Below are 24,077 nucleotides of genomic sequence, written 5' to 3' on the forward strand. Positions count from 1 at the left end.
GCAACATATGGATCTTAAAAAGATCCAAATTCAAAACCCAAACTGTAAAAAGAAAACTAACAAAGAACACTTATGAGAAAATCAAGGATATTTGAACTCTGGATATTGGATGATATTAAGCAATTAGTGTGATACTGCATTTACATTGAAAAAAAAATTTTTTTTGTTTTTGTTTGTTTGTTTGTTTGTTTTTGTCTTTTTGCTATTTCTTGGGCCGCTCCCGCGGCATACGGAGGTTCCCAGGCTAGGGGTCGAATCGGAGCTGTAGCTGCCGGCCTACGCCACAGCCACAGCAACGCAGGATCCGAGCCGCATCTGCGACCTACACCACAGCTCACGGCAACGCTGGATCCTTAACCCACTGAGCAAGGGCAGGGACCGAACCCGCAACCTCATGGTTCCTAGTCGGATTCGTTAACCACTGCACTACGACGGGAACTCCACATTGAAAAATTTTTTAAGTATCTCTGTTTTAGTAAATAAAACCATACATGGGTGGTATCTCCATGGGGCCAAAGGAGCCCAGACCTAAGCAAAGGCCTCTGGGCTAAGAGTCTGAAGTCTAGGCCTAGGACTTCAATAATAGGACATATGTCCCTGAACTCCTGTTTCTCCATCTGTAATAGGTAGATGAGCTGGACAACACCTAAAGGCCCTTCAAGAGCTAATCCGGGCTTTAGAGTGCTACTTCCATTTGGGTCTCATCCCTCTTTGGGGGCCAGGAAAATGACAGTAGTGTAGTACCATGGCACAAAGGCCCAGCTGGCTTCAAATCATCACTCTCCTAGCTATCTGTGACCGTGGGGCAGCCCCATATTCTTCAGAACCTCAGATTCCTCACCTTGTCAGAGTTAAACAATCTGATGATGACAAACAGGGCTTCCTTTGCCAAAGGTGTTCACTAATAAGCATTTGTCCAGATTCCACAGCATCCTGGGAGGGGATATAATGACTGACCACAGAGTGGAGAAACAGACTCAGGTGCACATGCAGCTGTGTGGGGCGGCGTAGGTAACCAGTCTGCCATCCCGCCCCCACCACTGCTCGTGCACACCCAGCAAGGGGTGGACTTCAGTGCACAATGGAGCCAGCCTGCAGCCCCGTGGCTCAGGGCATCTGAGGAGTGAGCAGGCAGAACACTCATGACAAGGAGCTCCACCATGGTCAGGGCCCTCATGTGGCCTTGAGCAGCTCACTGGACCAGGAGCACTGGCTGAGCAGGGAAACTGGGTGCTCTGAAGAGGCAGCCCTGGGCTCCCTCTGCCAGGGTGAGGTGCAAACAAGGTCAACTCCATCCAGAGTGCTGGACTCTCAGCACAGGGATGAAGGATGAAGCTTGAAGGGGGCATGGCCTGAAAGGACAGGGTTGAAAACCCAAGGGACATGTCACCATCAGGCAGCCGTAAGAAAGGCCCCTGCCCCATCAGACACCAGACAAATACGGTTTCATTTACCAAGTGCTTCATCTATGCTAAGCATTTCACCTGATCCCACAGGCACTGTGGGAGGGGATATAATAACTGACCACAGAGTGAGGAGACAGACTCAGAAGCCAGGTAACCTGGCCAAAGGTGCGTACATAGCTCTGAAGGGCAGAGCTCAGGAGAAGCAGGTGGGGCAGGGCCTGGATGAGTGCCAGGCAAGGTGGGCCTATTTCACCCCCAGGCCCACTCAGTCCTCTTCTCTTCTTCCCATGCTAGCTGTGGAACAAGTGGCAGCTGTCCGGGCCTTTCTGGGGATGCCCCACCTGTGGCTGTCACTATTGTGCCTCTGTGCACCCTCCTCCAAACCCCCATGGGGACCCACCAGTCTTCCTCCCACTACTCAGGTAAGGACAATGTGGGACTGAACTGAGTTGCAAAGTGAAATCCCAGCACCTTGGGACAGAAAGAGACAAGGAAAAGAGCATCCTAAAATCTGTCAACATGGTAAGGTCTGCCAAGTCTCATTTTTACATTCACACTTTCCCACTCTCCACTGCTGTAAAAAGCTGGTGCTCCGCCCCACCAACTCAAGTTACAACAGGCTGCAGTCACTTCTCTCATCTGCTCGGCAGTAAGAGGACCTCATCAATTCAAGTCAGTGTGTGCTTTCTAAATACCTGTGATGTACCAGGACTTCAGAGCAACAGAAGCCAGTGTGGCTGTAAACTTCCTTAGAGCCAGACGAGGGAGGAACTGAGACCAGCCTGGCACCAAGCCTCCCACTGCACCCGCTCCCACGGCCCACCCCCCGCAGCACCTGCCCAATACCCTGCACTGATGGGGGTGATCAGCTCTGTGGCGGTTGTCACTTTGGCTTTTACTGTCATGATGTTGAGGTTCATGAGGTAGTAGAAAGTCAGGTGCAGGACACTGTCATCTGCAGGGGTGGACGAAAAGAAGACATCATTTAAACATCAGAAAAAAGAGTTAAACTTTAGAAGAAAATCAACGGAATTATAGGAAGGAAAGTCAACAAGATTATCAAGATCTTTACTACAAAAAGAACTCAATGGCAATTTATAGTTGAGCAAAAAAGAAAAGCAGAGGGTCTACAAATTCTCTGCTATTTCTCTCTCCTTGAGTGTGGACTGGACTTAGAGACTCTATTTCTAACCAATACAACATGGACAGGAAGTGATCAAGTGATCATGGCTAACATCACCAGTAATAAGACTAGGACCCCAGATAAAATATGACGGGGGACACCACCATCTGTGTAATTCTTTCCCCAAAAGCACAACCTCAGTCTCATTAGGAGAAAACATTAGACAAGCCCAAACTGAGAGTCCTACATGATACATAAACCTCTCTTCCGAAGTTCCCGTCATGGCTCAGTGGTTAACGAACCCAACTAGTATCCATGAGGAGGCAGGCTGGATCCCTGGCCTCACTCAGTAGGTTAAGGATCCAGCATTGCCGTGAGCTGTGGTGTAGGCCAGCTGCTACAGCTCCCGATTTGACCCCTAGCCTGGGAACCTCTATATGCCGAAGGTGCAGCCCTACAAAGACAAAAAGACCAAAAAAAAAAAAAAAGCCTCATATTCCAAAGTGTCACCATCCTGAAAGACTGGAAGAGACTAAAGGACACAATGACTAAACACAATGTGAGATCCTAGAACAGGAAAAGGACATTAATGGAAAAGCCAGGAATATGAGTAAGTTCTACAGTTAATAGTATTGTACTGATAAAATTAACACTGACTTTGATAATTGTACTGTGGTTAAGATGTTGATATTGGAGTTCTCATCAAGGTACAGAGGAAACAAATCTGACTAGGCACCATGAGGTTTAGGGTTTGAACCCTGGTCTCGCTCAATGGGTTAAGGATTTGGCATTGCCATGAACTGTGGTGTAGCTCTCAGACTCGGCTCTGATCTGACATTGCTGTCAATGTGGTGTAGGCCAGTGGCTGCAGCTCTAGTTCCACCCCTAGCCTGGGAACCTCCATATGCTGCAGGTGTGGCTCTAAAAAGACAAAAAAAAGAAAAAAAAATTATTTCAAAAATTTAAAAATTTTTATAAAAAGGCAAAGAGAGGACCACAGGGTGCAGCCCTAAAAAGCAAAAAAAAAAAAAAAAAAAGGAAAGAAAAAAGCAAAAAAGAAAAGGGGAAGGCGATAAGTATACACTTGTATAAAAGCTTCTAACTTCATGATTTCTTGAAAATACACACAAAACTGTCACAGTGCTTACCCTTGAGGGTTAAGACCTAGGACCAGGGTTTGGGAGTCTGGGGTGAGAAGGAAACTTACATCCAACTGTTAACTCCTATCCTGCTGGAATGTTTGACTACGTGGTCTTTTATCTGTATAAAGCAAGTTTCAAAACATTCTCTGCTGAATGTTATATTTATTAAATTAAGCAGGCTGGTCATATTACTCAAAACCTGCATACTTGGCAACTTGTTCTGTGTATCCAACCTGTCAAATTTAGAAAGAAGTGAAGTTTTATCAAGCATCCCTTATATGTCTCGTGTTGTTGCTATGTTGTTAGGGTTATGATTTGGGAGGTAGGAAATCAAACAAACTCCACAAAGAACAACAAAGGAAAACAGAAATATTAAACTAGAATCTATTCCTGGGCAAGGAGGCAGCTGCAAGTTGGCTGTACTCCCAGGCACTACGAGACTCCCCAGACCAAGGGGAGCCAGACCTTTGCATTTCAGGTCCAGCATGACGGACAGCGGGTGCCTCTTCAGCATCTCCTTGCGTTTGTCGTCCAGCTGAACTCCCAGAGTGGGTCGCCGGCGTTTCTAGACAAAGGAGAGAGGAGAGAATCGGCTAGTAAGCACTGGTCAGAGGGATCTCCCTCTTCCTTCTCCCTGCCAGCCAGGGCCTCAGTACTGGGACCTGCACTTCAGCGCTCCAGCTGCCAGGAACCCTGTCACCCTGTCTCTAAAACCTCTTTCCTCTGCTTCTAGGGAAGATGGTGCCTGCCAACTAGCAGCCCCCAGCCGCTCGGCACCCCCACTAGAGGAAATGGCACTCACCGTGGTCTGTTCCTCCTCAGCATCCGAGTCGCTCTCGTCATCTGCAGCCACAGAAAGAAGGCAGCTAGGGGAGAGGGCTCCCAATTCTCCCAGGAGCATCTCATCCCCAAGGGCGTAAAAGGGCCCAGACTTTTGTAAATGGATTTCTTCAGAAATAGTAATAAATGAATTTGCTGCTTCTTATTCAGTACAGAAAATACGGTGATACAAAGAAAAGAAAAATGGCTTACAATTCCATCACCCCTGGTTTTTTGAAGTGCTTTTTAATGTCATTCTATGGCCCACGAGCTCCTCCACTGATGGTGACGGTGGTAATAAGAATGGCAATAAAAACAACAATAAAAGCAGCTCATATAATTTGGGGGGTTGCTATGTGCTCTACATGCATGACCTATTTAATCCACATAAAGATTCTACATGAGGTATTAATATCTTGTTTTGACATGAGTCAACTGAAGCTCCAAAATGTTAAGGAGCTTCCCCAGGGTCAATGAGCTAGTGAGTGGCAGGCTGGAATTCAAAGGCAGTGGTTTTCCCCTGCCTACCCTGCACTGAGACATTAAAGCCATGCTCCTGGCTACAACAAACCAGTACAGCTAATTTCCAAAGGACCAGCACTGGCCCTGGGCAGTGACCTGGTGTCCCTGGAACCAGCTAGGAAGACACAGGGAAGACCCTGACCACTGAGTTACCTTGGGAGTCCTCAGGAGGCTTGAATAGAGCCTTGGCTTCGTCCACGCTGCCTTCTATCGCCACAGACAGCGTCTTATCTGGGAGTAAGAGAGAGCTTCCTGTGAAAGCTGCTGAGAGAAGGCACTGAGCTAGGCCAGCAGGCTGGCCCGGCGGCTCTATCCCCTCCGCCTGTCACAGCTCCTTACTAACTGGGGCTAGAGGGCCAAAGCCCTTTCTCCAGATGAAGAAGAGCAAGAAGGGGAAAGCTAAGTCTTCCTTCCATCATTTACTTAGAACAAAGAACCCAAAGTGCAGATTAATGGCCAAGCGTTACCCTAGAGTAGTAGTGAATGCTTCTCTTTTCGGGCTTACATCAAGGCACTAAAATACTAAAATCCACACCACCAATGGCCTAAAGCCACATGGCACAATTCTGCCGACTGCCTTTTTTTTTTTTTTGGCCGCCCAAGTACTTGCCCAACCAACTCCCAAACACACAACCTGGAAAGCTATATCACTGCTCTGAGCCTCAGTTTCTGCACCTATAAAATGAGGACTTGACAGGAGTTGCCGTCATGACTCAGTGGTTAATGAATCCGACTAGGAACCATGAGCTTGCGGGTTTGATCCCTGGCCTTGCTCAGTGGGTTAAGGATCCGGCGTTGCCATGAGCTGTGGTGTAGGTTGCAGATGCGGCTCAGATCCTGCATTGCTGTGGCTCTGGTGTAGGCCGGCGGCTACAGCTCCAATTCAACCCCTAGCCTGGGAACCTCTATATGCTGTAGGAGCGGCCCAAGAAATGGCAAAAAAAAAAAAAAAAAAAAAAAAAGAGGACTTGACAAATGGTAGCTGTCCAGCTGGGTAATGAGGACTGAATGCATACTCATAATTTTAATTATAAAATTACTCTTAAAATTAATATTTAATTCTCACAACAACCCTATAAAAGCAATACTACTACTCTAGCCATTTACAGATGAGAAAATTAAGGCTTGGGGAAGTTAGATACAACCACTGTGAACTAGATTAACTAGGATTCAAGACCAGGTCTATTCAACTTCAGCTTGGTGTCTCAAACATAAAGCTAAGCAGCCTGCTCCCTGTGCCCAGCCTGAACCTCGCTAAGTGATGTGTGGGCCTGTCTTTGTGCAACTCCATGGGTTTAGCGGTCAGACAGGCCATCAACCTTCCAGCTCCATTCAAAAAGGTACACAGATATGCAGACTGTCACAGGGGCCTAAAAGAGTTTGCCTAAGTGCATATGGAGGGATGACAAACTTCACCCAAGTGGCAGGCCCCTGCGATAATAATCCCAGGTGGCTGACCACTGCTTATCTCTGACAGCCCTGCCTGAATCATCATACCTCATCCCAAACAATCTGATTGCCCCAAACACTGACAAGACTAGTTTACTCCTGAAATTCTACAGTAAAATGGGAATTCAAACAGGCTGGATTTAAAACACAGAAGAAAAGAAAATTACTCACCCTGTCTAGGGGGCTGAGAGGATTTCATATGAGCTGATGATGAAAACAGGAGGGAGAACAAAGGGGAGGGAGAGGGCCAAAAGGACCAGAAAGACACAAGAAGAGAGACAATAATGTGCTGATGCTCATGGCTGGGAGGAGAGGCATGCGCTGGTGCAATGTATCTGCCTGATGCTGTGGAGTGGGGCTGGAGGTAGGGAAGAAAAGTTTAGGTGCTGGGTGAAAGCTGCAGTAGGGAGAAAGAGATAGGGTCTCCGAGCTTCTCAAAATCCTAGTGGAGTCACAGGCTGCCTTCAAGCTTAGTGAGGACACATCTTTTGCCCTGGTAATTTACTATAAGGACATGCAACCTGCTCCAGGGGGCGAAAGCCTGGGAGAGCTGCTGGGGACCTATGGTCACCAATCCCTCTCTCTGAAGCAAGCAAGAGGCACCGATCCACCTGCCAAGCGTGCCTTTATGAGGTGAGCACTTGGGAGCCCAGACAGGCTGCCTGGGCACAGAACCCAATAGCTGACAAGTCAGGCTCATCAAAGATACAAAGCCATCCATTCTAAAATGCCCATCAGGTTAGTCCAGCCTCAGGCCAGCTGGTCAAAGCAGCCATGCTGGGCAGTGCAGAGGGGAGGCAGCGTCTGTCACCTGAGGACTTTGGAGCAGGGCCAGGAAGCTTTCCTCAGCAGGCAGTGCTTCCAAATGACTCAAATGGCCATGGCTGCTGCTCCCATAGCCCCTCTTCCCTGCCCAGACCCCATACTCACCACAGGCCTGCCCATATGCAGTGGCCTGGACAAAGAGGACATAGAGGGGAGGTGGTAGGTGTCTGGCTGTCTCATACTGCTTGTGAGCCTGGTCGAAGGGCATAAACAGGTACTCTTGCACTGGGAGGGAAGCCTGCAAGCAATAAAAGAAGTGATTTTGTTTTTCTTTTATAGGTAGTCCTCACAGGACCATGTGGCTGCTTAATTAACTACATATAGTTTTTTATTTTTGAAAGTGATATTCGATAAGCTAACAAAACCAACCAGTGAATAAAAGGTCATTAAGATAAGAAAAATAAAGAGTTCCCTTATGGCTCAGGGGTTATGGATCTAGCATCTCTGCAGCGGCTTGGGTCACTGCTGTGGCATGGGTTCACTCCCTAGCCCAGGAGCTTCCACATGCTGTAGGCTTGGCCAAAAAAAAAAAAAAAAAACACTTCTCTTTTTTTCAGGGCCACACCTGTGGCATATTGAAGTTCCTAAGCCAGGGGTCAAACCGGAGCTACAGCTGCTGGCCTACACCACGACAATATGGGATCCAAGCTGAGTCTGCTACCTACACCATAGCTCATGGCAAAACAGGATCCCCGAGCCACTGAGTGAAGCCAGGGATCGAACCTGCATCCTCATGGATACTAGTCGGATTTGTTTATGCTGCACCATATGGGAACTCCTTGTTTTTTTTTAAATTGAAGTACAGTTAATTTATTTTTATTTATTTATTCATTTTGTCTTTTTGCCTTTTCTAGGGCCACTCCCGCAGCATATGGAGGTTCCCAGACTAGGGGTCGAATCGGAGCTGTAACTGCCAGCCTACGCCACAGCCACAGCAATGCCAGATCTGAGCCATGTCTGTGACCCACACCACAGCTCGCGGCAATGCCGGATCCTGAACCCACTAAGCGAGGCCAGGGATCGAACTCGCAACCTCATGGTTCCTAGTCAGATTCGTTAACCACTGTGCCACAACGGGAACTCCTGTTGTGTTTTAAGTGCACAGCAAAGTGATTTGGTTATGCATGTGTGTTTGTGAGTGTATATTCTTTTTCAGATTCTTCTCTATTATAGGTTATTATAAGATAATGAATATAGTTCCCTCTGCTATAAAGTAGGTCCTTGTTGTTTATTTATTATACGTACAGTAGTATGTATGTTAATCCCAAACTCGTAATTTATCCCTCCCCCAACCCTTCCCCTTTGGTAACCGTAGGACTGTTTCCTATGTCTGTGAGTCTGTTTCTGTTTTGTAAATAAGATCATTTCCATTTTTTTAAAGGTTCCATGTATAAGTGATATCATATGGTATTTGTCTTTCTCTGACCTACTTCACTTAGGATGATAATCTCTAGTTCCACCCGCGTTGCTGCAAATGTTATTATTTCATTCTTAAGGCTGAGTAGTGTTCATTGTATACATATACATATACCATACTTTATCCATTCATCTGTTGATGGTTGCTTCCATGTCATGGCTACCGTGAACAGTGCTGCTATGAACACTGGGATGCATGTATCTTTTCTAATTAGTTTTTGTCTTTTCTGGATATATGCCCAGGAGTGGGACTGCTGGGTCATATGGGAACTCTATTTTTAGTTTCTTAAGGAAACTATTCTCTGTACTAATTTACATTTCCATCAACAGTGCAGGAAAGTTCCCCTTTCTCCAGCATTCACTACAAATTATTTGTACTTTTTAATGATGGCCACACTGACCACTGAGAAGTGATACCTCATTGTTGTTTTGATTTGCATTTCTCTAATAATTAGTGATGTTGAGCATCTTTTCATGTGCCCGTTGGCCATCTGTATATCTACTTTGGATAAATGTCTATTTAGGACGTCTGCCTATTTTTTTAAATTTAATTTTTATTTTATATTGCAGTATAGTTGATTCCTGCCCATTTTGTGTATTGGGTCGCATTTTCTGTTTATTTGTTTTGTTTTATTTTTTAGGGCCACAGGTGTGGCATATGGAGGTTCCCAGGCTAGGGGTTGAATCAGAGCTACAGCTGCTGCCTATGCCAGAACCACAGCAACGCCAGATCTGAGCCATGTTTGCGACCTACACCACAGCTCACGGCAACAGCAGATCCTTAACCCACTGAGCGAGGCCAGGGATCAAACCTGCAACCTCAAGGTTCCTAGTTGGATTTGTTTCTGCCGTTCCCATGACGGGAACTCCTGCGTTTCTTTTTTTAATATTGAGGTGTATGAGCCGTTTGTATATTTTGGAAATTAAGCCCTTGTTGGTTACATCATTTGTGAATATTTTCTCCCTGTCCGTAGGTTGCCTTTCTGTTCAGTTTATGGTTTCTTTTGCTGTGGAAAAGCTTCTAAGTTTGATTAAATCCCAGTTGTTCAGCAATAGTGTATTTCTTTATATCAGCAACAAATAGAAAATGAACTTTAAAAAAATATACCATTTCCACTAGCATCAAGAAAATATCAAATAGGAGTTCCCGTCATGGCTCAGTGGTTAAAGAATCCCACTAGGAACTATGAGGTTGTGGGTTCGATCCCTGGCCTTGCTCAGTGGGTTAAGGATCTGGCGTTGCCATGAGCTGTGGCTGTAGGTCGCAGACACGGCTCGGATCCCGCGTTGCTTGTGGCTGTGGTATAGGCCAGTGGCTACGGCTCCGAATGGACCCCTAGCCTGGGAACCTCCATGTGCCACAGGAGAAGCCCTAGAAAAGGCAAAAAGACAAAAAAAAAAAAAAAGAAAGAAAAAAAAGAGAAAACATCAAATAGGGAGTTCTCTGGTGGCCTAGCAGGTTGAGGATTCCACACTGTCACTGCTGTGGCATGGGTTCAATCCCTGCCCTGGGAACCTTCCCATCCCATGGGTGGGGCCAAAAAAAAAAAAAAAAGAAAGCAAATATCAAATACATAAAAGTCAAGTATAAAAATAAGCCTCTACAGGAACATCTGAGAAGTGAAAATCTAAAGGAACAGAGACATATGCCATGTTAGTAGCCTACAAGACTTAAGTAACAACTATGGCTTCCAACAACCTGTTTACAAAATTTCTGGCTGGTTACCACAGGTACATTTGTAAAAAATAGTGTTTAAGTTCTCAGAACAGCCCACACAAATATTTTTAACCCATAAAGTGGCTGGGAAAAAAAGGACTAATAAAAGACCCTCATGATGGGGAAAAAAAAAAAAAAAAAAGGCCTGCAGGACTCAAACTGCCCAGATTTCAATTCCCCCCAAAGTGATCTATGGATGCAGTGCAATCCAATCTAAATCCCAGCAGGTGAAAACAGACTAAGTGATTCTTAAATTTATATGTAAATACAAGAGCCCAAGAATAACAAAGAGAATTCTGAAAAATTAAGTTGGAGGATTTAAATTACTGAGCATCAAGACTTGTGATAAAGCTAGAGTAAATAAGTCAGTGTGATACTGGTGCATAGGTAACTAGATCAAGCAAACACACAATCCCACACATATACAGATATTTGATTTATGACAAGAATGACATTGCAGAACAGTGAGGAAAGAATGGTCTTTTCAATAAAAGAGTCAGTTGAATACCTATGTACCAAAATAAAAAATTAAAAAAAAAAATTGAACTTTAGCTTATACTATATACAACATTCACTTCCAGGAAGACTATAGATCTGAACGTGAAAGGTAAACAATACAGCTTCTATAAGAAAATAAGAGAATATCTCCATGACCTTGGGACAGAGAAAGGAAAAGACTGACAAATAGACCATACTGAAATTAAGGACATCTGCTCATTAAAAGATACTATTATGAGGAGTTCCCGTCGTGGCGCAGTGGTTAACGAATCCGACTAGGAACCATGAGGTTGCGGGTTCGGTCCCTGCCCTTGCTCAGTGGGTTAAGTAAGGATCTGGCGTTGCCGTGAGCTGTGGTGTAGGTTGCAGACGTGGCTCGGATCCCGAGTTGCTGTGGCTCTGGCATAGGCCAGTGGCTACAGCTCCGATTAGACCCCTAGCCTGGGAACCTCCATATGCCGCAGGAGCGGCCCAAGAAATGGCAAAAAGACCAAAAAAAATAAAAAAATAAAAAAAATAAATAAAAGATACTATTATGAAACTGAAAAGAAAGTCACAAGTGGAAAAGACGTCTGCAAAAGATTCATCTCCAGAAAATATAAAGAATTCCAGGCAACCAATAAAAAAATGAGCAAAAGACTTCAATAGGCCCTTCACAAATGAGGTAATCCAAAAGCCAGTAAGCATATAAAAGGTGCCCTGCTCAATATCACGGGCCCCCAGGGAAATGGAAATTAAAACCATAAAAAATACCCTCCAGAAAGGCTACAGTCAAGAAAAATGACAATATCAAGTGTTGGCAAAGATGTGGAGCATCAGAAGTTCCACACGGTGCTGGTGGGAATTTCATACATCAATACAATCACTTTAGAATAAACTGTTTAGCTGAATATGCACAGCATACTGTATTACCCAACGATATCATTCCTGGCCAGATATTCAAAAGAAACATTTACAGGAGTTCCCGTCATGCGCAGTAGTTAACAAATCTGACTAGGAACCATGAGGTTGCGGGTTTGATCCCTGGCCTTGCTCAGTGGGTTAACGATCCGGCGTTGCCGTGAGCTGTGGTGTAGGTTGCAGACGCGGCTTGGATCCTGAGGTGCTGTGGCTCTGGCGTAGGCTGGCAGCTACAGCTCCAATTGGACCCCTAGCCTGGGAACCTCCATATGCCGAGGGAGCGGCCCAAGAAATGGCAAAAGGAAAAAAAAAGAAACATTTACACATGGACACAAAGGACACGTATAAGGCTCCTCACAGCATTATTCATAATAGCCTCAAACTGGAAACATCCAAAATCGAACACTAAACATCAATGAAAATAAATGAACTCCTAGTACTTACAACATAGATGAGTCTCACAAACATACCACTGATCAAAAGAAGCAGACACAAAAGAGAATATACTATATGATTCCATTCATATAAGTTAGAAAACAGGCCAAGCTAATCTATGTTAGTAGTCAAGATAATGGTTACTGAGGAGTGGGAGGAGACAGTGCCTGAGACTAGGAGGGCAATAAGGTAACTTCTGGAAAACTGGTAATCTTCTTGATTTGGGTGCTGATTTCCCAAATTTTTTTTTCTTTTTTAAAATTTTACTAAAGTATAATTGATTTACAATGTTTATTTCTACTGTACAGCAAAGTGATTAAGTTTCTTTTTCATATTATTTTCCATTATGGTTTATCACATGATATTGAATACAGTTCCCTGTGCTATACAGTAGGGACCCTGTTGGTGTTTTTCCCCCCATTTTTTTTTTGCCACCCCGAGGCATACAGAGTTCCCAGACCAGGGATCAGATCTGACCTATGGAGCACCAGATTCTTTAACCCACTGTCCTGGGCCGGAGATCAAAACTGTGTGCTGGCACTGTAAGAGATGCCACCTATCCCACTGTGCCACAGAAGGAACTCCTGATTACACAGATGTTTTCACAGATGTGCACACAGTGACTATCTATTGAGCTGTGTACATTTCCAGGTTGTACGCTTTTCCCTATGTAAAATTATTTTTTAAAAAGTAACACATGTATATTTTTTAAATAGTTGTATTCAGGAGTTCCTGTTGTGTTGCAGCAAAAACGAATCTGACTAGGAACCATGAGGTTATGGGTTAGATCCCTGGCCTCGCTCAGTGGGTTAAGGATTGGCGTTGCCATGAGCTATGGTGTAGGTTGCAGATGCGGCTCGGATCTGGCATTGCTGTGACTCTGGTGTAGGCTGGCAGCTACAGCTCTGATTCGACCCCTAGCCTGGGAACTTCCATATGCCACAGGTGCGGCCCTAAAAAGCAAAATAAATAAATAAACAAATACTTGTATTCAAGTTTATAAAGCTAAAATTCCTAGTTCTCACTGCCAAAGGTACCTGCTAATGGTTTGGTGTGAAAACAAACTTTTCTAAGCATACACATGACTTACAGATATACACATCCATTCAGATACTTTGTAAAAGAAGGTATACAAATGGGATCATACTCTATGTTCTACGACTTGCTTTTTTTTGTCTCATAGTTTGATAGATCTTTCTGTCCAGTAATTCTATCAGTAACAGGATGTTTGATACGTCCAACACAGTTGTTAAAACAGTACCACACAAGAATTTATTTAACCTGTACCCGACTTAGAAGCATTTAGTGTTTCCAGTTAACAGGAAAAATTCAACTACAGCCAAAATTTTTAGTTTCTGATTTCTATTTGTCCTACATAAAGTGCAACTGGGCATATCTGTTAACTCTAATTCTATGCCTAGAATTGAAGAGAGGAAATGTACATCTTGCCTAATCCTGCGAAAATGAATTTCTCTAGGGTCCTTTTGCAAAGTTCCTCCATGTGAGCCATTTACCCTGCTTTATAAAACTATAAAGATTTAGATCAAATCTGGCTTCACAAAGCAAACAAGAATCAGGTCACCTATATAGTAAGACATTACCTTTCATAGGTAAAGTGGAGACCTTTCCTCCTAAGGTACCTAATGTCTTTCAAACATGAATTAAGTCCTTTTCAGAGTGAGTAGATATGCTGAGCAGGTGTCCCTGAGGTGCAGTCACGGGGACTAATAAATCCCTGGAAGCATGCGTAGATACCTGAGACTGCAGGCTGGTGAAGATCAGGCAGCTGGTAAACTAAACTTATAGTCTGGGGAAAGTGAGGCTCTGGGTGAAAAGACAATTCCCAGGTAAACGTGTGTTCCTGAACCCAACCTGCCAGCACTTCCTCCACACAGGATACAATATTACGGCCCCAGCTGTGGGCCTGCAGGCGGGACCCTCCCTACACTGTCCTCTAACATGGATTAGGGGAAGAGGGCTGAAAAAACCCACAGGGTGTTGTGCCTGCTGGTGGCCTTAGGTCAGTAGCATGTCACTGGGTGCTGAAGGCAAAGCAAACACAAGAGGAGGACCGGGGTATGGGGAGTCCCTCACCTGCATGATGCTGTTGAGTCGGGGCTGGAGGCTGCTCAGGTACTCCTTCTTCACCTCAATCTCCTTGAGGATCTTCTCCTTGTTGGATAAGCACTCTCGGTACTTCTCTGCCAGCCTGTTGGGGGAAGACAGAACACTGTCACTTGATGCCCCCCAGGGACACCCCAACACACCTGTTCACTGTCCAACTCTCACCTAATGACAGCAGTCACAATGAACTGCTGATGATCACCTAGCCAGCACTGTGAAGTCTCTGCAAGCACTATGGCATTCAATCCTTATTAAAACCCTGGGAGATAGGGACTTTTCTTATCCCCAAAGGAGGAAACGAAGGCTCAGAGATAACCCACCCAAGGTCATCCAGGTTAGAGCAAGCACAGAGCTGGGCTCAGAACCCACGCCTCTCTACTTGAGCAGCCATGCCCATGACCCCTAGAGAACACCTGGTGTCAACTCCTGCTTCATTTCTTGCCTCAGAGGCTAGACCCAGAACTTTCACAAACAGGGACTCAGCAACTACAGCACCCAAAAATGAGACCCACTGACTGGTGTGGGTGAGGCACAATGGGGATGTGTTCTAGACCAGAGTCACAGGAATGGAACGTTCATGGCTTTGCTAAGAGCAAGTGGTGTACTGGATAGGGGTATGACAGGCCAGGCCCGTCTGATAAAAAAACTGACACCAATTCCCTAAGATCAGACTCAGCACTTATTAAACTCCTATTGTAGATCAAAGGCACAAAATACACAATAACCTAAAAAGGCAGGAGATTAAAAACAGCAACTTCTGCAACAGAAAACAGAGCAGAAGTGCCAACCAAAAGCCCGGGAACTTGTGTATAAACAAGAAAGGGAAAAAAGTCACCATGATGGAAGAAATGCAACCATAAATGTTCAGAATGAAAAAAACATATATTCCATAATCTAAGGAAGATCTAGATTAAATTACACAGTATAGACATTCTATTTACAGTCAATAAATAAAAGCTCTTTATTAACACAGAAAATTTTATATGTAAAGGGGTGCCTCAAAGCGTTACTTATGATAGTAAAAAATGTATGCAAACAACTTTTAAGTCCAATCCAATATACAAACAATTATGTGACTTAAAATTTACACTGGAATGTTCTGAAACCTTCTAAAATGTTTATCAAGGGAGTTCCCTTCGTGGCTCAGCGGTTAATGAACCTAACCAGGATCCATGAGGATACAGGTTCGATCCCTAGCCTGCTCAGTGGGTTAAGGATCCAGTCAGTGTTGCTGTGAACTGTGATGTAGGTCGCACACATGCCTCAGATCCCATGTTGCTGTGGCTGTGGTGCAGGCCAGCAGCTGTAGCTCTGATTCAACCCCGAGCCTGGGAACTTCGATATGCCATGGGTGCAGCCCTAAAAAAAAATAAAATGAAATGTTTACCAAGCTTTGTGATACCACATGTACATGCTTGTAGGTAGGAGAAAAAGCAAAAAAATTAGATTTATAGTAAAGTTATTTAGGTCTTAGGCATTAATATCTTAAAGGTAAGGTTATTCGCAATTTCTCATAACAGCCTTAAGCAATTCCAACCCCACTTATGATGCAGCTGCTTAAATTTGAACTACTAACTGTGAATTAATCACAAAATGGAATTTGGACTTAAGACTATTCTGCTGGTGTCACAGTGCTTTGCTATCTGATCCTAGGTCATGACAAAGCACTGTCCCTTGTGGATAAAGGTCCCTATCTGCACAGGTTAACAAGGTCAGGAAGGAGGAAACCTTTTCCGCTGCTCCAGCTCCCAGTCCAGACGTGCAAGAGTTTGCTGGTGAGGGTCTCCCATGGTGACTTCGGCTTTACTGATATCTGGAGGAGCCTCCTTATAAAACTCCTCCAAGCTGACCAGGTCAATTTCTTCATGCTTTGACCTGTAGGCAAAAACTCAATGTCAAGTTGCCTTTCTCAGAAACCTAAGCTGCGGCTTAAGCAGGCCCACAACTTCCCCCGTGCGTGTCTACTTAGCCCTGGTCTACAGCTACCCAGGAACCTGGAATCCAGTCTTCTCAGCAAATGCTCATTAGTAGATATTTCAGGGTGAAAAGAGAAGTAGTTGGTGGCATGCCACAGGATCCTTATCCATGATGTCCAACTTTTTTTATCCATGATTTAGCTAAAGACCTAGAAAGTATGCTTATCAAATTTACAGACCTCCCCAAGCTGTGTAAGAAAGCCAAGAGCTTAGTGTCAAATAAAAACACCAAGGTCTAGGCCTAGACTGTCAAGTTGAAACCAAGAAATGTCATTTAACAGGAATAAAAATAAGTCTACACTTATGTTCAAAATATTAACTGGCTAAGCATAGCATGGGGAAGATCCCACAAGGTATGATCTGATGTGAAAAGACCAAGAGGTTTTAACTGTTGCATGTACAGTGAAACACATGTACAAAAGAAAAGAAATACAATACTCTTTATTGCATTAACAAAAAAGTGTTCTGGTTGTAGACAGATGACAGTAATAATAGTAGCTATGATGTATCAGGCACCCACTGTACACCACCCTCACTTCACTTCATCCTCACAATAGCCCCATTTTTCAAATGAGATAGAGGCTTCCATCAGTAAGCAGCTTGCCCAAGGTCACACAGCTCGGGAGCTGAACCCAGGCTGTTTGATTCTAGAGCCCCTGATCCTTCCATGTGGCCACCTGGCTCCCCACAGGCCTAAGTTCTGCTGTATTCTGGGTTTGTCAGCTTTTGTCTGAACAACGGTTACAGGTGGGGCATCACATTCTTGTGCTTTTATACCTTTCGTATTTTTATTTACTTTTTTCTTATTGCGGCTGGACCCAAGGCACATGGAATTTCCCAGTTTAGGGGTGGAACTGGAGCTGCAGCTGCAAGCCTATGCCACAGCAACGCCAGATCCTTAACCCACTGAGAGAGGCCATGGATCAAACCTGTATCCTTATGGATACCAGTCAGATTCTTAATCTGCTAAGCCACAATGGGAACTTCCACCTTTTTTATTTTTCAATGTACTGCTTTTCCTTTTGGTCTTTTTGGGGCCGCACCCGAGGTATATGGAAGTTCCCACGCTAGTGATCAAATTGGAGCTGTAGCCGCCAGCCTACACCACAGCCATAGCAACTCGGGATCCAAACGTTGTCCCCATAGTTACTAGTCAGGTTTGTTAACCGCTGAGCCATGAGGGGAACTCCAATTCCACCTCTATTAAGCATAATTATATTGATGAATTTGTGGAGCAGAAAAAGACACCTCTTAAAAATCAGCGTCATCGGGACTTCCCATTGTGGCACAGCAGAAACAAATCTGACTAGGAACCATGAGGTTGTGGGCTCGATCCCTGGGTTAAGGATCTGGTGTTGCCGTGAGCTGTGGTGTAGGATGCAGATGCAACTTGGATCCGGTGTTGCTGTGGCTGTAGTGTAAGTCGGGAGCTGTAGCTCCAATTGGACCCCTAGCCTGGGAACCTCCATATACTGCAGATGTGGCCCTAAAAAGCCAAAAAAAAAAATCAGCGTCATCATTATTAAAAACACACCAGACCCTAAGTCTAATATGGACCCCCTCATCCCAAGTCTATTACAAATAAAACCCGACTCCTTTAAGTTTGAATAAACAGGTCTGACCAAGCAAGAAGATCTCTTCCTATTTACTTCCTTTCACAACTCTCAGCTGGATTTGCAAAGAGACATCACACTAAGAACGACACTGATGACAGGCAGCACGAAATTCAGGTTGCAAATGAAATCCATTTGCAAAAATGAACTGCTGAATTTTAGAGAGGAAAGCTGGGCCGGGGTTAAAAGATGTAACTGGAAGTGAGCTATTTCCATACAAGTGGCCCAGGAATCACACTGTTAAGGCAAAGGCTCTCCCTGCTGGGGAGAAACAACTGCTTTTCATCAGATTCAGAGCTTAAAACTCAAAAGGGTCAGACAGGCTTCTGAGGTTCTTTGCGACGCCTGAAATTACTGCTTCCAATTCTCCCACTCAAAATGATCTGCTGACCCTTCTCCCAGATCCTGCAGTCCTGGAGTACATCTGGCTTCTTTTTAAAAAGATTGCCTCACACTGAGCTCTGTAGGACAAAAGTTACCAACAGACCATCCTGCCAAAGCCCTGTGCTCCAAAACTCACTTAAACTCCAGACATTTGGTGATCTCCTTCTGCAGGTGCATCACCTCATACAACAGGTTCTGGAGCTGCAGGTGATAGGCATCCACTTTCTGCTTGGCCTGAAAGAAGGACAAGGTCAGAGGTGAGCAGACAAGTTAGGGTGGGGTGGGGCAAAGCAGAACAGCAGCAAACTCAGAAAAGGGATAAAGAGGGAGTTTCCGTCGTAGCTTAGCGGAAGCGAATCCAGCTAGTATCCATGAGGGTTTGATCCCTGGCCTTGCTCAGTGGATCTAGCGTTGCCATGAGCTGTGGTGTAGGTCGCAGAAACAGCTCGGATGCAGTGTTGCTGTGGCTGTGGTGTAGGCCAGCAGCTGTAGCTCCAATTAGACCCCTAGCCTGGGAACCTCCATACACCGAGAGTGTGGCCCTAAAAAGCAAAACAAAAACAAAAACAAAAACAAAAACAAAAACAAACAAAAAACCTCTCAGCTCCTACCTCATGGGTCTGATCTCTTCCTTTCTTCAACCTGATGTGGGCTAATCGGTTAAGCTTCTTTAGAGTCATGAAATGTACACAGCTCTGGATCCTCCGATCTTCAATCTCAATGGCCTACAGGCAAAGAAAATTGGTAAAGGCCTTGACAACAGGAGCTGGCTCAGCTTCCTTCAGCCTCTCTGCTGACCCATCCTCATCCAGGGACAAAAGCAGACCCTGGAAGGATCAGAACCATAGGAAGTGTCAGAGGGAAATGGAAGGATGACTGGACAAGGGAAATGCTTAAGATTCCTAGACCAAAACCAACCAAGGCCAACATCATGCCATGAGATTTGACCTCTATAAGCAACATTACACAGAATAATTTAAATAAAAACAGCAGAATTACAGCTGTTAAGCTTGAATCCAGTAAAACAGATCAGAATATAATAATCTTAGCAATACTGGCCAGTTATAAGCACAAATAAGTGAGATTCTTGGAAAAATATAGCTTGTTTTGTTTTGAACCTACCCATCTAGTTTTAAGCCTCTATATTATTTCTCTGCCCTGAAACCTAGTTTATTCACTTAATTTTAGTCTACATGATTTATTTGTACATATCCACCCTTAAAATAGCAAGGGAAATTACATGTACCATTATTACTCCACACCTAGCAGAATGCCCAACACTAAAGAAGTATTACTTGGATGAATTACCAAATTAGTTATGAAATAAATTAATTATCCTATGTTTTCATGACTATAGTTGGTGATTGGGTGATGTTACAATAAATTAATAAGCAAGTCTCTGAAGCCCCAGGCTCCAACCATCTGATCACGGCAGGACCTAAGACCAAGACTGGGAAGGGCTCTGACAGGTGTGAAACAGGTCCATCTGCACAGACCCACCAGGTCCATGTCCACCAGCCCCAGTCCTTACCACATCCTTGCCTCCCCTGCTTTTCAGGTCCTGGATCTCAGCCATGAGCCTCTGCAACTCTTGACACGTGTACTTGTACAGCTCATAGTCTCTGCCAGGGTCCCGCAGGTCCACCTCAGCCTCCTCGCTGTAGTATTTACCTTCCTGTGGGGGCAAGGACACAGGCCTTGGGTGGGGAGTAAAAGTCTCCCCGTTGGAACCAGGGACACTTGTCTGAGATGAGTAACAGTGAGACCCCCAGTCAGGCCGCTAAAGGATCTGGTCGTCAAATCAAATATTTTTCTTCTTTTCAAAATGGAAAAGAATTTTTCTTTTCTTTTTTTCAGGGCCACACTGGCAGCATATGGAAGTTTCTAGGCTAGGGGTCTAATTGGAGCTGCAGCTGCTGGCCTACATCACAGCCACAGCAACACAGGATCCTAGCCACATCTGCAATCTAGAGTGGAGCTCACAGCAATGGGACCAGGGATTGAACTTGTGTCCTCATGGATATTAGCCAGATTCCTTTCCATTGAGCCATGACAGGAACTCCCATACTCTTTTCCACTTTCTGATTATAAAGTAATGCACTCCTGGTGTCAGAGATCCAGAACACAGTGAGGAGTATCAAATACAAAATGAAAAGTTGCCTATAATCTCACCTCCCAGCCTGATGTAACTCCACTCTTATTAATACCATGGATAAATATTTAAAAAAAAAAATGTGTAGTTCCTGCTGTGGCTCAGCAGAAACGAATCTAACAAGCATCCACGAGGACACAGGTTTGATCCCTGGCCTCACTCAGTGGATTAAGGATCTGGTGCTGCCATGAGCTATGGTGTAGGCTCAAATCTGGCGTGGCAGTGGCTGTGGTGTAGGCCAGCACTTATAGCTCCGATTCAACTCCTAGAATGGGAATCTCCATGTGCTGTGGATGCAGCCCTAAAAATACAAAAAAAAAAAAAAAAAGTATGGAGTTCCTATTGTAGCTCAGTGTGTTACGAACCTGACTAGTACCATGAGGATGCAGATTCAACTCCTGGTCTTGCTCAGTGGGTTAAGGATCTGGCACTGACACAAGCTGCAGGGTAAGCTGCAATTGTGGCTTGCATCCTGTGTTGCTGTGGCTGTGGTGCAGGCCCGCAGCTGCAGTTGCAACTCAGTTCCTAGTCTGGATACTTCCATATGCCTGGGAAATTCCATATGACACAGGTGCATTCCAGAAAGAAAAAAAAAAAAGTTTACAAGTAACAGGGAGTTCTCTTGTGGCTCAGCAGTTAAGGATCCAGCATTGTCACTGCAGCAGCTTGGCCCAAGAACTTCCACAATCCATGGGTGTGGGGGAAAAAAACCCAAAAAATCTACAAGTAACAAATAATGGAGAGGGTGTGGAGAAAAGGGAACCCTCCTACATAGTTGGTAGGAATGTAAATTGGTGCAGCCACTATGGAGGACAGTATGGAGGTTCCTCAAAACACTAAAAACACGGAGTTCCTGTCGTGGCTCAGTGGTTAACGAATCCAACTAGGAACCATGAAGTTGCAGATTCGATCCCTGGCCTTGCTCAGTGGGTTAATGATCCGGTGTTGCTGTGAGCTGTGGTGTACGTGACAGATGCGGCTTGGATCTAGTGTTGCTGTGGCTATGGTGTAGGCCGGCAGCTATAGCTCTGATTACACTCCTAGACTGGGAATTTCCATAAACTGCAGGTGTGGCCCTAAGAAGGCAAAAGACAAAAAAAAACCCTGTAAAAACAGTTACCATATGATCCAGCAATCCCACTCCTGGATATATATCTGGACAAAACACTAATTTGAAAAGACAGGAGTTCCCATTGTGGCTCAGAGGTTAGTGAACCTGACTAGCATCTATGAGGATGGGGGTTTGAGCCCTGCTCAGTAGGTTAAGGATCTGGAGTTGCCATGAGCTGTGTTGTAGGTTGCAGATGAGGCTCCAATCCAGCGTTGCTGTGGCTGAGGTGTAGCCTGGGAACCTCCATATGCCACAGATGTGGCCCTAAAAGAAAAAAAGACCAAAAAAAAAAAAAAAAAAGTTTCTTAATTTGCTTTTTCTTTAAGGCAGCACCCACGGCATATGGAGGTTCCCAGGCTGGGGATCTAATTGGAGCTACAGCTGCTGGCCTACACCACAGCCACAGCAATGCAGAATCCGAGCCGTGTCTGCAACCTACACCACAGCTCACAGCAACACGGGATCCTTAACCCACTGAGCGAGGTCAGGGATTGAACCCACAACCTCATGGTTGCTAGTCAGATTTGTTTCCATTGCGCCACTATAGGAACTACAAAAGTTTCTTGATTTGAAAAGACAGATGCACCCCAATGTTCACAGCAGCACTGTTTACAACAACCAAGACATGGAAGCAATCTAATTGTCCATCAACAGATGAATGATTAAAGAAGATGTGGTTATATGTACAATGGAATACTATTCAGCCATAAAAAGGAAATAACACCACGTGCAGCAACACAGATGGACCAAGAGATTATCAAACCAAGTGAAGGAGGTCAGAAAGACAAATACCATATATCACTTGTACGTGGAATCTAAAATATGACACAAATCAAAGTATTTATGAAGGAGAAAGAGACTCACAGACATAGAGAAGAGACTTGTGATTGCCAAGGGCAGGGGCAGGAGGGGATAGACTGGGAGTTTGGAATTAGCAGATGCAAACTTTTTTTTTCCGGCTGTCCCCACAGTACACAGAAGTTCCCGGGCCAGGGACTGAATCTGACCCAGAACTGCGACCTGCACCACAACTGCAACACCAGATCATTAACCCCTGTGATGGGCTGTGGATTGAACTGGTGCCTGCAGAGACAAGCCAGATCATTAATCCACCTTGCCACAGTGGGAACTCCAGATGCAAACTATTATATAACAGAATGAATAAACAACAAAGTCTGGAGTTCCCATTGTGGTTCAGTGGGTTAAGGACTGATGTAGTCTGCATGAGGATGTGGGTTCCAACACTGGCCTCGTTCAGTGGTTTAAGGATCCAGCACTGCCGCAAGGATCCAGCACAGGTCACAAAAGTGGCTCAATCCAGTTTTGCTGTGGTTGTGGCACAGGCCTGTAGCTGCAGCTGTGATTTGACCCATAGCCTGGGAACTTCCATATGCCTCAGGTGCAGCCCTAAAACAAAGAAACAAAAAGCAAGGTCCTACTGTGTAGCAAAGGGAGCTATACTCAATATACTGTGATAAACCATAATGGAAAATTTTAAAAAGTAGTTAAGTCATAAATTAGCTTGACAGATTCAAGAATACAGAAACAGCAAAGGAAGAACCTGCTGACCATGAGAACACTCAGCCCACTTTGGGTACATGGTCCTGGTACTGTCTAAGCAGCAGACCAGGGATGCTGCACCTCCAACGCCTTAGTGGTATGTTTGCAGATGGACTGCCTTCTTCTGACCATGAGGAAAACTGAAGATACACCATACTAGAACTTGTTCTGTGTTCAGGCACTGATCTTGCCTCATACAGGCTTGCTGGTTCTTGGGATGCTGCAGCTAACCCTGATGTGGACACTCAGGTCTTGAGAAGCTGAGGGAATTCCAGGCACCTGGAATTCAAGCAGAGGCCACCTAGGAGGTTGCGCCTGTGACCTTCAGCTGCTGCAAACCCACAGCCAGGTGCTTGGCCGAGGGCTGCAATTTCTCAGCAGCATGGCAACTCTGGCTGATCTCACCTGCTCAGTGTCAGAACGATTACGCTTCCCTTCAGCTGGAGCTCCATCACTCCGGATCACTTTGGGCTTCCGTTTTTTGCTCGATTCTGATGACATGGTTGTTTGGAGAAATCAGGAGGAAACAGCAGAGACCTGTTAAGAGACGAAAGCTTTTGAGTCTTTCCAGAGTTGGAACTGGAGATTTTCCTGGAGTCAGAATACTAAAGTCTAACTAGCATTTCTGGCCTCTCACACTCTCAGTAACTCAAGAAAAGTCACTCAAATCCTCTAAAGCCTCAGTCTGTTCCTCTGTAAAAAGAGGAATCATCCCTCAGCCTGTAAAAAATGAACTCATCTTCCCCACCTCCACCATCCCAGTGACCAAACTCCTCAGCCAGGCACATAAGCCCATTCTCAATACTACCAATTGATCACTGTGTAGTGGACCTTGATCTAAGCACTTTATGGGTGTGTTTTCATTCAATCTTTATAACAAGGATCCTCTTAAATACGAAAACGCA

The 24,077-nt window shown here is 44.8% G+C and overlaps 1 long non-coding RNA gene across 7 annotated transcripts in view; it reads right to left on the bottom strand.

Moving 5' to 3' along the window:
- Positions 1 to 24,077, bottom strand: part of THOC5 — a 45,265-nt gene that overhangs the window by 18,705 nt on the left and 2,483 nt on the right. For 6 of the 7 annotated variants that reach the window (XR_002338804.1, XR_002338805.1, XR_002338803.1 and 3 more), the window contains 11 exons: positions 23,578 to 23,709; positions 19,881 to 20,024; positions 18,961 to 19,074; positions 18,486 to 18,583; positions 16,105 to 16,251; positions 14,347 to 14,461; positions 7,392 to 7,524; positions 5,166 to 5,243; positions 4,474 to 4,514; positions 4,137 to 4,236; positions 2,253 to 2,361 (listed from right to left, as the gene is read on the bottom strand). This is a non-coding gene — a long non-coding RNA (THO complex 5). Of the gene's footprint in view, positions 1 to 2,252; positions 2,362 to 4,136; positions 4,237 to 4,473; positions 4,515 to 5,165; positions 5,244 to 6,632; positions 6,666 to 7,391; positions 7,525 to 14,346; positions 14,462 to 16,104; positions 16,252 to 18,485; positions 18,584 to 18,960; positions 19,075 to 19,880; positions 20,025 to 23,577; positions 23,710 to 24,077 lie in introns of all 7 variants that reach the window. The other variant, XR_002338800.1, reaches the window with a different exon arrangement.

Source organism: Sus scrofa, chromosome 14, assembly GCF_000003025.6.
Source record: "Sus scrofa isolate TJ Tabasco breed Duroc chromosome 14, Sscrofa11.1, whole genome shotgun sequence".
Lineage (NCBI taxonomy): Eukaryota > Metazoa > Chordata > Mammalia > Artiodactyla > Suidae > Sus > Sus scrofa.